The following is a 13,854-nucleotide window of genomic DNA, read 5'->3' on the forward strand; positions in this document are numbered from 1 at the left end:
CTTTAAGTGATAACTTACATCTTTGATAGATCATTTTCAATTGACAGCTTTGATCTGACGATTGTACTTGTTTCATGTACTGTATACTCTTGATCATACGGTTATGATGGATTTTCAAGAATCTAAAAAGGTGTTGAAGATCAACAACCATTCAAAGCCATAGGCTTATGCGTATGTTTGCAGTTGGACACTTTAATATTTGTCCTTGCTGCAACATATGAATTATCATAAACAAAGGAAACAGAATCAAAATTAGTTATTAGGTGAGACATATATATAAATGTTCTCTCAAATCTTGACAACCCCATTCTTTTCTTCTTAATTTTTTACCCAACTAAGGCTTTTAAATCTCTGCAGCTGCATTTCAAAACGCTTCTCTGGTGATGAGGGCCTTCTTGTTATAGCTTCTGACGTGGAACAAAATATCTCTCACTCACATGACAGATCACACTGCCACGTGGATAAATATCATAATTTTACTTTTAGAATGAAATATCAAAAAAGCAAAAAAGTACAATATATACGGGCATGATGTGGACAGAGGAACCATCCTCTTTAAAAGTTTAGTGAGGACTTCTTCGAGATGGACGGTTCATATTGCCAAGTTAACCCCCACAAATAGAAAGAGAAAAAAAAACACCAAAACACAACAGTGAATGTTTCTGGACTACGTATCCAAGAAGACCTTATAGGGTAAAAATAAAAGCTTTCCGTAGCCTTGCCCTCTTTTGTTAGGTGAGTTTTGGTTGATAGTTTATTGTTTGCCATTGATTTTATATGCATTCAATGTCATCTTCCTTTGGTTGCATTATGTTTTGCTTTCTCTCCCTTTCCTTTAAGAATATTTATTTAAAGGTATCTTAGTAAATTACAGTTTTTTGGGTATTAAGTTGAAGCGTCGTGATAATTTGACTCAAAAAATCGTACTCGGTTGACGTGACAAGTGCATAGAACTATATTACTTTTTCTTTGGGAGACACAAGGAAAAAATCTATGATTCTATGCAACCACGTCAATCGAGTATAGACCACTTATATTTTTACAAGTCATTTTATAATTATGATAAGTTAATATATTGGAAAATACTATACTTCTTGCGATTAGACGCTGAATCCAACATTGAATTGACCTAATAATGCATAGAAAATCATTGATTTTTCAATTTATATCTCGAGAAAATAAATTTATGATTATTTGTACACTGCTAGATCAACTCAGTGTTGGACCAAGAGTGTAGCATGGCTATAAAACATTTAGCATGCATAGGTACATCCCCATTGTGGTATTAAATTTTATATTTCATAAAGAATATTTATGGTGTTTACATGTTTTTGAATATATTTTTATACCATTTTTATTTTTATGAACTTCAAATAAATGATCATTAACAGTAGAAAGTTCAAAAGAAAAAAATAAATGAATTCATTAAAATGCTTTCCCCTCAATTCCCATTTTGGTATTAATATATTTCTCTAAAAATAATATTATTCTACTTTCATTTTCTTGAATTTTTTTTATACCTTTCTTATAAACTTCAAATAAATGACCATGCTATGAAATATAGAAGGAGAAAAAATATTAGAAAAATTCAAGTTCAATAGATATCCAAAAATATATCTTACATGAATATATGACAGATATTTTAAAAATGCGTAGAATTGTGATAATGTGACTATCCCACATGTCACACTTAATCGACTCTCCTGACGTGACAAGTTTGGGAACCGTAGATATGTACACCTTAGGATATACAAATGCACTTCCCCATTTTTAAAAAAAGTGTATCCCGAGACATATAGATCTGCATTCTCTGAACTTGTCACGTCAAATTAGCACTACTCAAATAAGTATAGTACTATAATTTTTACATCATGCATGCCTTTTTTATACTTTAATATTCTATTTCTTTTTTTTTTTTTTTTTTTTTTTAAAACAACAACAACGATGAAACAGAAATGAATTAGGTATGATAACTCACTCTTTCGGTTGTTTGAAATATGACAAAAGATAACACAAAAGTACAATTGACAAGCCTTGGTATCCTAATCCTAGTTTCCTTGCTCTCTTAGTCACGGAAAAGAGGAACATTAGGGCCTTGAGCCCACTTTAATAATTTAATCATATTAATTCATTGTTTGGTATCGAGATTCTCTGCTTTGTTGAAGTTAATTATTTATTCAATGAAATAATTAGATAAATCTATTCTCTCCATTATCTAGGCATGCTAGAGATGTTCAACGTGGTGGTACCCAATTACCCTAGACAAGCAAACCAGATTATTCAAGTTCAGGTCCATTTGTTTGATCCAAACTAATAATCTGGTCGGATTTAGGGATGAATTTCTATTAATTATCACTCAAAAGTTCAAATAAATTGGTTATCATAATGATTTACTAATTCATGCCTTGAATAAATGTCTAACTTAACATAGGGTTGAATGACGAAAAGATATAATAAACTGTTACAACGATAGATTCATCGTGATATTTTAGAATCTTACATCTCGAGGTGTATCTTTTGTTTCTTGATCTGCTTCTTCCACACCTCGAACTCTCATCGGTTGGCTATCTATTAAAAATATTTTAAAATTCAAATTAAAAGGAAGTAATAAAATCATACTTTGATTCTCAAATAAAATATTTTAAACTATTCCTTGATGTCGTTAAAACGAGACATGTACAATTTCCAACGGTTGAGATCTCAATCATGCATGGTGGGTAACAAGGGCAGAGCCAGGATTTTCTCTTAGTGACGACAAACTTATAGTTAATTGGAGGGAGAGGGGGCAAAAATTAGAGGAAGATGAGGGAGTGGGGGCAACAGTGTCAAACAGGGAATGTCAATAGTTCAAAATGCAAGGGTATCTCAAATTTAAACATAAATTCAAGGGTATCTAAAATGCCCAAAAAAGTTGAGTGGGGGCAATTGCCCCCAATGTTTGCTTACTAGCTCCACCCTTGATGGGTAAAATATTAGAGTCCTAATAATTTGACTTACTTTTTTATACGCTCCCTTCCCAAAATTAGAACCATACAAAATCATAAATATATCCTTGTGTATCTCGAAGCAAAGGATCTAAGGTTCTGTGAAGGGAATGTACATAAAAAAGTTAGTCAGATTATCACGACTCAAAATATTAACATGTGTCATACCATACATATTATCTATCACCAATCATAATCACATATATGTAAAATTTTCTTTATTTCATAAGTTGTAGTTTCTAATGAACCAAAGGTGAGCCCACACAAAGCCCATCAATGAAAATGAAAATGAAACCAAGGAACCTTCCGGCTTAAGTCAGTTGATGCCACGTGGATGCTGATGTGGTTTACAACTACCTGGACTCGACAAGATTTGGATTTTATCAAAATCAGGTTGATCCAAAGTTATGGGCCCCAGTAATAAAAAAATAGTTTTGTGGGCCCAAACCAACACCACCCACTTCACAGTTGGCCTGTTTGTTTTATGCGTTTAAAACATATAAAAAGTCACACACATGGCTCACTGTTGTTTCTAATTTAGGGACGATACTTAGAGTCATAGACTATATTAGGGTTTTCTTTTTTCTTCTTTTAAAATATGCCCTTTTTTAAGTTAAACATAATTTAATATGGAAAAACCTATTAAAAGCCTAAAAAGCTAGAACCCATCCTTCTGAAACCCTAGATTCTACTATAGAAAAACTCCAAAGTTTTATTATTTTGTACATCTTTAAAGACAATGGTGTCATGGATCATGACCCACCTTAGTGGTTCTGTACACCAAAGATCAGTCTGAATGATTTATAGCCGTAGATTTCGTCTCAGATCAAGATTCAAAAAAAAAAAAAAGGTTAAAAATTAATGACTAGAAATCACCAATCAAGCAAAAAATTTATGTGATGGATCAGTGGGGCCCCAAAGTGGCATTTTGGGTAGGGACATATTGCTTTTGAGTCTCTATGTTTATTTGGTAATTAAAGCAGATTCAAAGTTGCTACTGTTACTTCATATTGAAAAGGAAAGAACTTTTCTTAGTGGGATTGAAATAATTTGAAGTTAAAACTTGACAAAGCAGTCTTATCTATGATGATTAACATATAAATTATGAAAAATTAGAAAAATAAGTTAAGAGTTTTAATTTGTGAGATTAAGTGGGTGGTCTGCCACTCAATTAAATCATTTCATTAACTACCACATAATCTAGTGAAAGAGGAGAGTGAGTGTTAGTTGAAGTGTTTGGTGCTCTCATATCTATTTCATAAAGGCCCACATTATCAAAGTAACCCCAAAAAGAGAGAGAGAGAGAGAGGTGTGGATTGTAAGTTGAGGTGGTTGGTATGCCCTCCAAAACACATATGATTAGAGACTCACAATGGCAAGTAAGGCTAAAAAGAAGAGTTTTTTGGCTGAAGTGGTTGGTATGCCCACTAAAAAAAAACCATTTAGTGGCCAAAATTATGGACTAAGCTAGAGAGAGAAAGTATTGTAAGCTGAAGTGGTTGGTAGGTATGCTCCCAAAAGCCACTGATTAGGACCACATAAGAGGGAGAAAGCGAGTGAGCGTGCGTGAGTTAGTGGTTAGTCGGTTATCCTTTTGTTTGGAGATGATCACGTGGTGGCATATAGTTGATGAATCTATTTGATGAGAGAGGAATTTAAGAGAGTTTTTTTTTTCACATAAAAGTCAATATGAGATTTTACAGAAGATCAAATGACTTATTACATGAAGCCTATTGAGGGTAATTTTGTAAATTGGGGATACCGTCAATACATGTGATTGGTTGATTGGGATTCTGTGAAATCTCAATTGACATTTAAGCAAAAAATAAAAACAAGATAAAATGGTTGGTCAACATCCCTATCCATTTTTGTTTGAAGAAGTCCCATGATCTTTACATTTGAAGAGAAAATGTTTTTCAATAATACATTCTTGAGAAAATAGATATTCTCAGAAAATGTTAGAGTTGGTTTTTTTGTTTTAGGGGTTGAGGTAATCATCAGATAATAACGTTGTGACTTTCTCATTCTGACCAGAAAATAATTTTCCTAGTAATCAGGTAAAAGAAAAAATTTTGTGAAGATCAATGAAAATTTTGTTTTCCTGAAAAATGATTTTCTAATAAAACAGTAGCAATACAACTAAAAATCATTTTTCCATGAAATCATACACACTCTTAGTGATATTGAGAGATGATGTAGTGTGAGGTTGAAGTGTTTGGTAGGCCAATCAAGAACTCATTTAGATTAAGACCCACGTAATGGTAGAAAGCCATTTGATTAGGACCTAAGTTATCCACATAGAATCATCCCAACTTCCCACCAACATAAGCAAACATATCTCTGCCTTTAATCTTTTATATATGGTTCCCTTCATACATATAAAATACAGTTAATCTTGGACCACTCTCATCATGTTTTCTTGAGCTTTTGGGTATCAAAACATATAGAAATTACAAAATTGAAGTAAAGCGTGTGACAATATTTATTTATTTGTACATAGAAACCCATTTAAAAATTAATTCTACACACTATTATATATATAGGGTGGCATTTGACAGCCAACATTATGGAGCCGATTTTGTTTTATATGACAAAAAATTCGGATTGAGCCAATTTTTAGTGTTGATGATCTCTAGGGTGAGGAGATCAGTCTCACAAAAAATCATTCCAATCCAAAATTTCTAAATCCATCAAAAGTGATAGATGGGGTTAGAAGTTTTAGATTGGACTAATTTTTTGTGAGAATGATCACCTCATCCTAGAGATCATCCTCACAAAAAATCAACTTACTCCAAAACCTTTACGCCATATATAAAACACATTATTGGCTCTCTAACGTTGACTGCCAAACCCAATCTATATGTATATATATATAGGGGGCGGTTCAAGGGTCATATGTAAAAACATATGAAAAAACAATGGTTTTTCAAAATATGGGTTAGAAGTTTTGGATTAAGTTGATTTTTTGCGAGGATGGTCACGATGATGAAAAGATTATCCTCACAAAAAATCAGTTCAATCAAAAACTTCTAAATCCATCAAAAGTGATTTATAACTTATTGATAAAAATTGGCATAAAGTCGATGGTCCACATTCTAAATCACTTTTAATGGGGTTAGAAGTTTCAGATTTGACTGATTTTTTTTTTTCGGATGATCTACCCATTATAGAGATCATCCTCACAAAAAATCAGTTCGATCTGAAACTTCTAACCCATATTTTGAAAATTTATTAATGTTACATTGTTTTTTCATATGTTTTCTCATGTCCCTTGAACCTGACCCATACCTATATATATATAGGGTAGTGTTCGGAGGCCTTAAAAAGAGCCAAATATTTTTTTCAATGTATGGATTAGAGGTTTCATAATAGACTTGTTTTTTATGAGGATTATTTCTATGATAAGGAGATCATCCTCATCAAAAATCAGTCCAGTATCCCATCAAAAGTGATTTATAAAAATTAGACGGTCCACAAATCTTCAACTTTTAAACTAAAGTTAAAAGTTTCGGAATGAGCTGATTTTTTATGGTGAAAATGGTCTTTTCACCATAGAGAACATCCTCACTAAAAATTAACTTATTCTAAAATTTCTAATCCTTATTTAAAAAAATATTTGGCTCTCTTTAAAACTTTCAAAGCTTCCCATATGTATATACATAACAAAGCAGTTGTAAGACAGAAAAGAAAGCAGCCTTATCAACCATAAATGGCCAAAGAGGGACCATTAACTTGAGAGACAGATTGTTTTTATTCGTGAAGTTTCACCGAACTTGTTAAAAGACTATTTAAGATTTGAGTACCAAAAAAGAAAAAAAAACAAAGGCTGTCAGGAGTGAGCCAGGCATAGGCCCCAGTTAAGAGGAGCCGACTAATTTTGGAGCCAGCTGCCTTACTGAGTATCTTCAAGTAACCTTCATCATCATTTGGAAGTTTTTTGTCACATTAATCTGCCCCATTTGGGGAAATTAAACCACCCTCACAATTTTGAATTCTAGAGTTATTGATTGTTAGGCATCCATTGCCCAAAAATTAAAAAACAAATTTAAAATAAAATGTGCTTTGCTTGCATTAAGTTGGTAAAATTTGAGGAGTGTTGATCCATGGACTCAAAACCCTTTGAAGAACCAACTTGCAAGCTGATCACTAATCTCTTATTTGCCTAGTTAAAATAAAATTGAATTCTTATTAATAGGGGACATGTTTTGTTGAGAATTTTGGAGAATTTTTATCCAATTTTTTTTATTACTCTCATACTTAAAATGATTCGTGATCCAGAGCAATGTCCGTTCCTATAGTAACTAATAGTGTTTACATGACACGTTTTGATTGAGACTAAACACATTGCATGCTTTTTTTTAGAAGATTCAGGAATCAATAGGATGTCATGTTCTTATTAAAATGGGAATGGTGTCTATGTGGCACACTTTTGTTGAAGTTTAAAATATCTTGGGTTCCTTATCAAGTCGTGCATGCAATTCAATATATTTATTCTCCAACAAAATCATGCCACGTAGATAGAGATAAGAACATGAAACGAGATATAGAAACGATGTCTACGTGGTAGGTATTGGGGTTGGTGTTTAAAACATATCGGACTCCTAAAACAAGTTGTGTACACAGTCTTGTGTGTGTTTTTAATCCAATCAAAATGTGCCATGTAGACACCGTATGTTGGTATAGGAATGAGACACTAAATCTTGATTCTTTTAAAAAATGGCTTGATTAGAAATGGATTTGTTTTAAACTCCTATCAAAACGTGCCATGTACAAACTGTCCCTATTCTATAGGAACGAGACACCCCTCCTGGTCCCAATGTTAATAAATGGGCCAAGCTTGGGTTAGGTAAGTTATGGTAAATACACAATGTATAATCCACATCACGTGAATGGAAATCTAAATGAGTCGTGATAAATTAACGTTCTTTGTACACTCCTTGATGTGACAGTGTATAGAATTATAGAATTTTTTTTTTTTCAAGACACATAGGAAAAAAATCTATGATTTTATGCACTACCACGTATGAAAACGTACAAAGAGCGTTAGGTTTTATAACATCAATTTATCATTAGTCAATCTAAATATCTCCGAGGTATGTATGATGAAAATATATAATTGGGACTCTTATGAATTCCAACATTGGATTTTGCACTTAAATGGTCAGGATTGTGTGTTTGTTGCAAGGGATCAGATCTTATTTTAATTGACCATGTTCAACGAAGTTGACTATTTAAGTCAATACGTTGTGGTCCCATCGCAATCACGTGTGTAGAACATAAATCCTAGAAATCCAACAACAGAGCTCATTAATACCACGTGTCGTGTTAACTGGTTCCCTTGAATACGCCACAATTAGTGGACACGTGGATTTCCGTAGCCTAAGAAGACGATCCGGTCGCTTTTCTTTAAAAAGTATGGAAAAATGTCCACCGACACATCTTGCCAGTTCTAAGATTAGCCACACGTGTGTGTGTCTCGTGCTGCTTTGCTATCTTCGAATTAATAGCCGCATTATGTATAAACGTGAGCCAGAGAGATGGGAATGCAACCTTGGGGATTCCCGCGTAAACGAATCTCTAGGTTATAAGGGGCCATCGACAAGTCTATAATAAACCTGGGATTTTGTTAACGTGAGCGCTAAGGGCACACGTTAAAGGCTTAAAGTGCAATAAATATATTTTGGAAATTCGATTTTATACAAAAATGCCCTTAATTTTTATTTTTATTTTTAAATAAAAACACCCTCATATTCCAATTTCCAAAGTATATTTATTGCACATTAACGTGTGTGCTTAGAGCACACGTTAACAAGACCCATAAACCTATGTTCGTCTATCTTACAGAGTTGATTATCCATCCTTATAAAGTGAAGAAAAGAAGTTAATTCACATGTGTTCCTCGGTCTATTTGTATTGTTGGTGGACGATATCAAGATGTATCGAATGAGTCATTAGGGTCTTGGACGAGATTTAAAACCATACTTTTTGACTCGTGCTAAAAAAAGAAGAAGAGAGAAGTTAAAAAACTCATCGATGTCGGTAGCGATTCAACTTATGTTGGATGGACTAGATTCGGGATTTGCTATTCTTTGCACATCACCATAAGTTTATACTTATTTAGTATTATTAATAATTTATCAGAAAACACTAGCATCATAGGACGTTCGTGGCTCTCTATTAAAATAAACAGTTGAGATGGGAGAATGCTCATATGGGTTTCCAAGAAAGAATTTATTCCTAATCTCTAGAAATTTTGTTTTCTTACTCTTGTCCAAAGTTTGTTTAATGGAGAACCTCACACCTCGTTTGCGGTTAGATAAGTCCTAATTTATAATAGCTAAACCTATTAAAACCTAAAAAGCCTATATTAATCACACTAAAACCCTCGATCCTACAAAAGAGAAACTCCAAAGCCTTTTTTCCTTCTTTAATTTTTTTATTTATAAATTTGTAGAATCTTTCCCTTTTTGGGGTTTCTTTTGGTAAAACAAATTAAAAGTTCTTACTCTTAAGACGGTGATGAAAAAGGAAAAATTTCAATAGAATTGAAATAATTTGAAGTTATAGTTTGAAATGCCAGTTTCTAAGATGAGAAAAAATGTCGAGAAACAATGAACTTATATTTATGTTTAATATCATAAGGTATCCCCACACCCTTTAGAATGGGATTAGTCTGTATGATCGCCCAACCTCACAAAAATTTTCCAACGTTCAATAGAGTTAGTCAGGAATAATGACATAGTTGAATGATGCGAAGGCCATAGCGAGCTTAACTAGTTAGTTGATTATCGTCAATGGGTCAGGTTATGGCTCATCCAGGCGGGGCATGGATAGGGTTAGGGTTGTATAACAAGGTCTGTTTAGGTATTAAATTGATCTTGAAAGCTTCGCCCATGATAAAGTTAGATTCAAGCTGATAACTTAAATATAATATATATCTTACAACATAAATATTAATTTATATATGAATTTGCAAGTTGCCTAAAAATTATTATTTGTAAATATATATATATATATATATATATATATATATATATATATATGCAAATGTTCAAGACTTCAATGGGATGATAACAACATCCCAAGTCATGTGTCTTTCCTATTTGTCCTCGGAAAGGTTTATCTTGTCTTTTATTATCAAGTAATTTTATTCTCTAATTTGCATTAACATTTAGCAAATAGATTTTTTTATTAAAAAAATGACATTGCACAATTATTTTTGGAATATTACTTGATAAAAATAAATAAAAAAATACATAATTTTGAAGTTGTTAATGTCTCAATGAGTTATGAAAGTAGGCATCTCCCCTATTTATTTGTTCATTTTATTTTTTTGATAATCGGGTATCCCTATAGGCAGAGGATCGAGCCTGTATCTAGGTTTAGTCCAGTCCATAGACCATGGACTTGTCCAAGGACTAATCTTAACGAATGTGCAACACCTGCACATCACACACACCACGTAAGTGAGGGTGCACTCTCACAAGTGACCTCTGAGGAATTAATGCTCATACTGACTTTCGAACTCACTACCTACGGACATCTCCCCTATTTTATATGACTACATCTTTGAAAATTAATTTTATTTGTAAAGAGATACAAATATAAAATAATATAGTTATTTTACCTACCCATTCTAATTTACTTTTAAACAAAAAAAATTGGAATATTTTATTTAGCTTTTTCCTAGAACACGTGCTTTCTTACCTGGCCAGTTGAGTTGACATTGTCTCTAATCTTCATGGACAGTTGGACGTAGAAGAGTTCACGTAGAGTCTCATTTCTAAATTCTAACTAAAGATCCGATCTACCTAGTAAGCTTTCCTTTGTACTTATGGTTGACCGAGTCCATGAAATTTGACTCCGAGTCAAATGTCAACCTACGTGGATCGTGGTACAGTCACGTGTCTTCTAATGTAGAAAAGATCTATATACAACTAAGATCTGACCCACTATACAAATACTTGACTGTCTTTTATGTAGAGAACGTAAATATACAACTAATATCTGACCCACTTTACAAACAGTACCCACCCACGCATTTCACCATGTCTCAAGATCATGCACACGTGTGTGTGTGTGCGTGTGTGTGTCTCTCTCTCCGGTTTTCATGGATATAGATAAGATTTTGTCTTCATTTCTTGATCAACTCCATCCGTGAAAAGCTCTCGTCTTCTTCACCCAAATCCACATTTATTTCATGGTTTCCCTTCCTTCCATGAACCAAACTTTTTTTTTTATTCTAAATTTCTTACTAGAGGAAATATAGTGTAGAATAAGCCACCACTTGATCATATCTACCCATTCATCAAGGCCGACCATTTCTCCACCATTGAGTGGACCACACCCCCATGATTCCATCTATAAATGGTCCTCACTGCATCATATTGATGCTGACATTTGCCATGCTATATTCATATTTTCTTTAAATGGGGTTTTTTATTATTACTTTTTTTTTTTTCGGGTTCTATCCAGGCCGTCCAATTGCTTGTTTATGAATAATGATTTTATGGCGGCCCCCTCTCGCATACATTTCCTAACGTGGCATGTGCTATAACCATAGATTTCTTCCTTGGGATTCACAACTTTAAATCCCATAAATATGCACAATTATGTATCCCGAGGAAATTTATGGTTCTAGTCCTACCACGCCGAGAAGCTAGGGGGGTTGGTTTAAGAAAATCACAACTCCTTATTTATCTCTTCAGTGGACCATACTGAATGATCCAATCGATTAAATAATTGTGTTATGGCCCATTGATCGGATAGTCTTGCTTGCACTATCTTGGTGATGATATTGTCTTCTCTATTTTATTTATATATTGTTATATTTTTCGCCTAATCAAGACCGTCCAATTGATAGTAGTGGATTACATTTGTAAAAATATTTATCTAATTGTGACATGACCTCACTCATTTGATTTCATCATATTATAGTAACACGTGGCAAGCTAGCTATATTATTCCACTTTTATCCTAAATGGGTTTCTCTGTTTTATTTTTTATTTTTTGTTGTCTACTTGATCACGCCAAGACAAATGACTTGGTCACCTCAAACATTAAAAGATATAGATCTGATCTTGTTGCCTCCATATATTTGTCATTTTTGAAGTAAGGGGTTTGTTTGTTTCTTTACAACTTGGGAAGAATAAATGGTTCAAAAAGCTAGTGAGATGTCTACAATACATAAAGACAATACTTTCATGACCCACATTTTTATAATATTTTTTTTAAAAACGCCACGTGGCACATAGAACGTACAACCCATGATTACTTTAGATACCATTAGTGGACCTCCCACTCCGAATTAAACTTGATTGGTGATGATTTCTACTTTTTGAATTGAGTTACTTCTCAAGTACAAATTCCCAACTTATGTTCTTAAGTAAATCGCCAATCATGCAAGTTTATTTAGGTAAGGAGTCGGAGTGATCTCATAGCTCACTTCTTGACGTGAAAGTGGATAGGAAGCATAAATATTTTTCACTTGTATCTCGATGAAAAATATTATTCTTTAGATAATCCTCAAGTATGGCTAGGCAATGGAGAAGATCAGACCCAAATTATATATATATATATATGATTTATCCATTCGGATCGGTTTGGATTTGGATCAACATATAGAGATCTGATATGAATCTGGTCTATGAGGACCCAATTCCATAAGTAGCATATATTAGATAGTTAAAGATTGATCAAGATTTAATCCGAATTGAATAATCGATAGCTTTATTCACCATAGCAAATGGGATCAATTCAGTTTATTCAAGAAAATTTCGAACAAAATAAATCAAAAAACTTTTGTCGAAGAGATTATATTCAGATAGATTGAGAAAATCATCAAATTTTTTACTAGCTTTGATTCATTATCGATTTTTCGAAAAATCCATTTTATGTGATTAATTTCGTTTTTTTAATTATTTGTGATTGGTCACCAATAAAAAATAATATGCCACGTGCCATATTGGGATGTGTGAATGGAACTTCGGAAACTCACGAGATTTCATGGTATTAAGATTTATAAGAGTGATGAAAACCACACTTTTGTTTCTTCCATTATTACTAACTTTGTTAAGCACGAGAGCTTTAATTAATTTATTTAATTTTATTTTATTGAAGCTTATTTAATCTGTCCTCCTAAATTTTACCGAATCAAAAGCTATAGCTGGGGACTATAGGACAGAAAGGGTTACTATTTTAAATTTATTAATTGTAAGAGCACCACGTGGCGTGCATGTTGGGCGCTGACCTGATTCTAAGATATTCCACGTGGAAGCTCTAATTAAGGTCTGATCATCTCATCTATTATAGAATTTTCCTTGAACAGTTCAAATATATTTTATTTTATTTAAAAAAAATTATTATTATTGTTTAGACCATACAGATAGACTACGATGGATTCAACGGTTGAGATGTTCTAACAGAGTTGAACTTTGCCTAGACACATGTAGACCACCACATGTATGATGATCCTCTGATACAATTTGATGTTGAAACTTGAAATCAAATAGGGTGTTCTCAATACACAAATGCCATTTCCAAGTATAAAATAATGGAAAAAAATATAGTGTCGGTGTTCACTGAACGGCTGAGATTGGAAGGAATTCCCCCAAAAATTCCAATCCCTATAAAAAAATTGTAGTGACCTATATACTTTTCTATCCGTCTCAGCCTTACTTAGGACTGTCTATGGGCCAGAGTCCTCATTGGGTATCAAAATTCTAGCCCAAACTTGCTCGTACAATGGTCTGGCTAGGCGGCCCAAATTATAAGATGTATAGGTCCAATCCTGGCCCAGCATATATGGATGGGGCGAAGAAATGTGCAATTAATAAGCCCATCTATTAAAATAAATTAGGCCTAACCGGCC

This window comes from Akebia trifoliata, chromosome 5, assembly GCF_017979445.1.
Source record: "Akebia trifoliata isolate Shusen 1 chromosome 5, ASM1797944v1, whole genome shotgun sequence".
NCBI lineage: Eukaryota > Viridiplantae > Streptophyta > Magnoliopsida > Ranunculales > Lardizabalaceae > Akebia > Akebia trifoliata.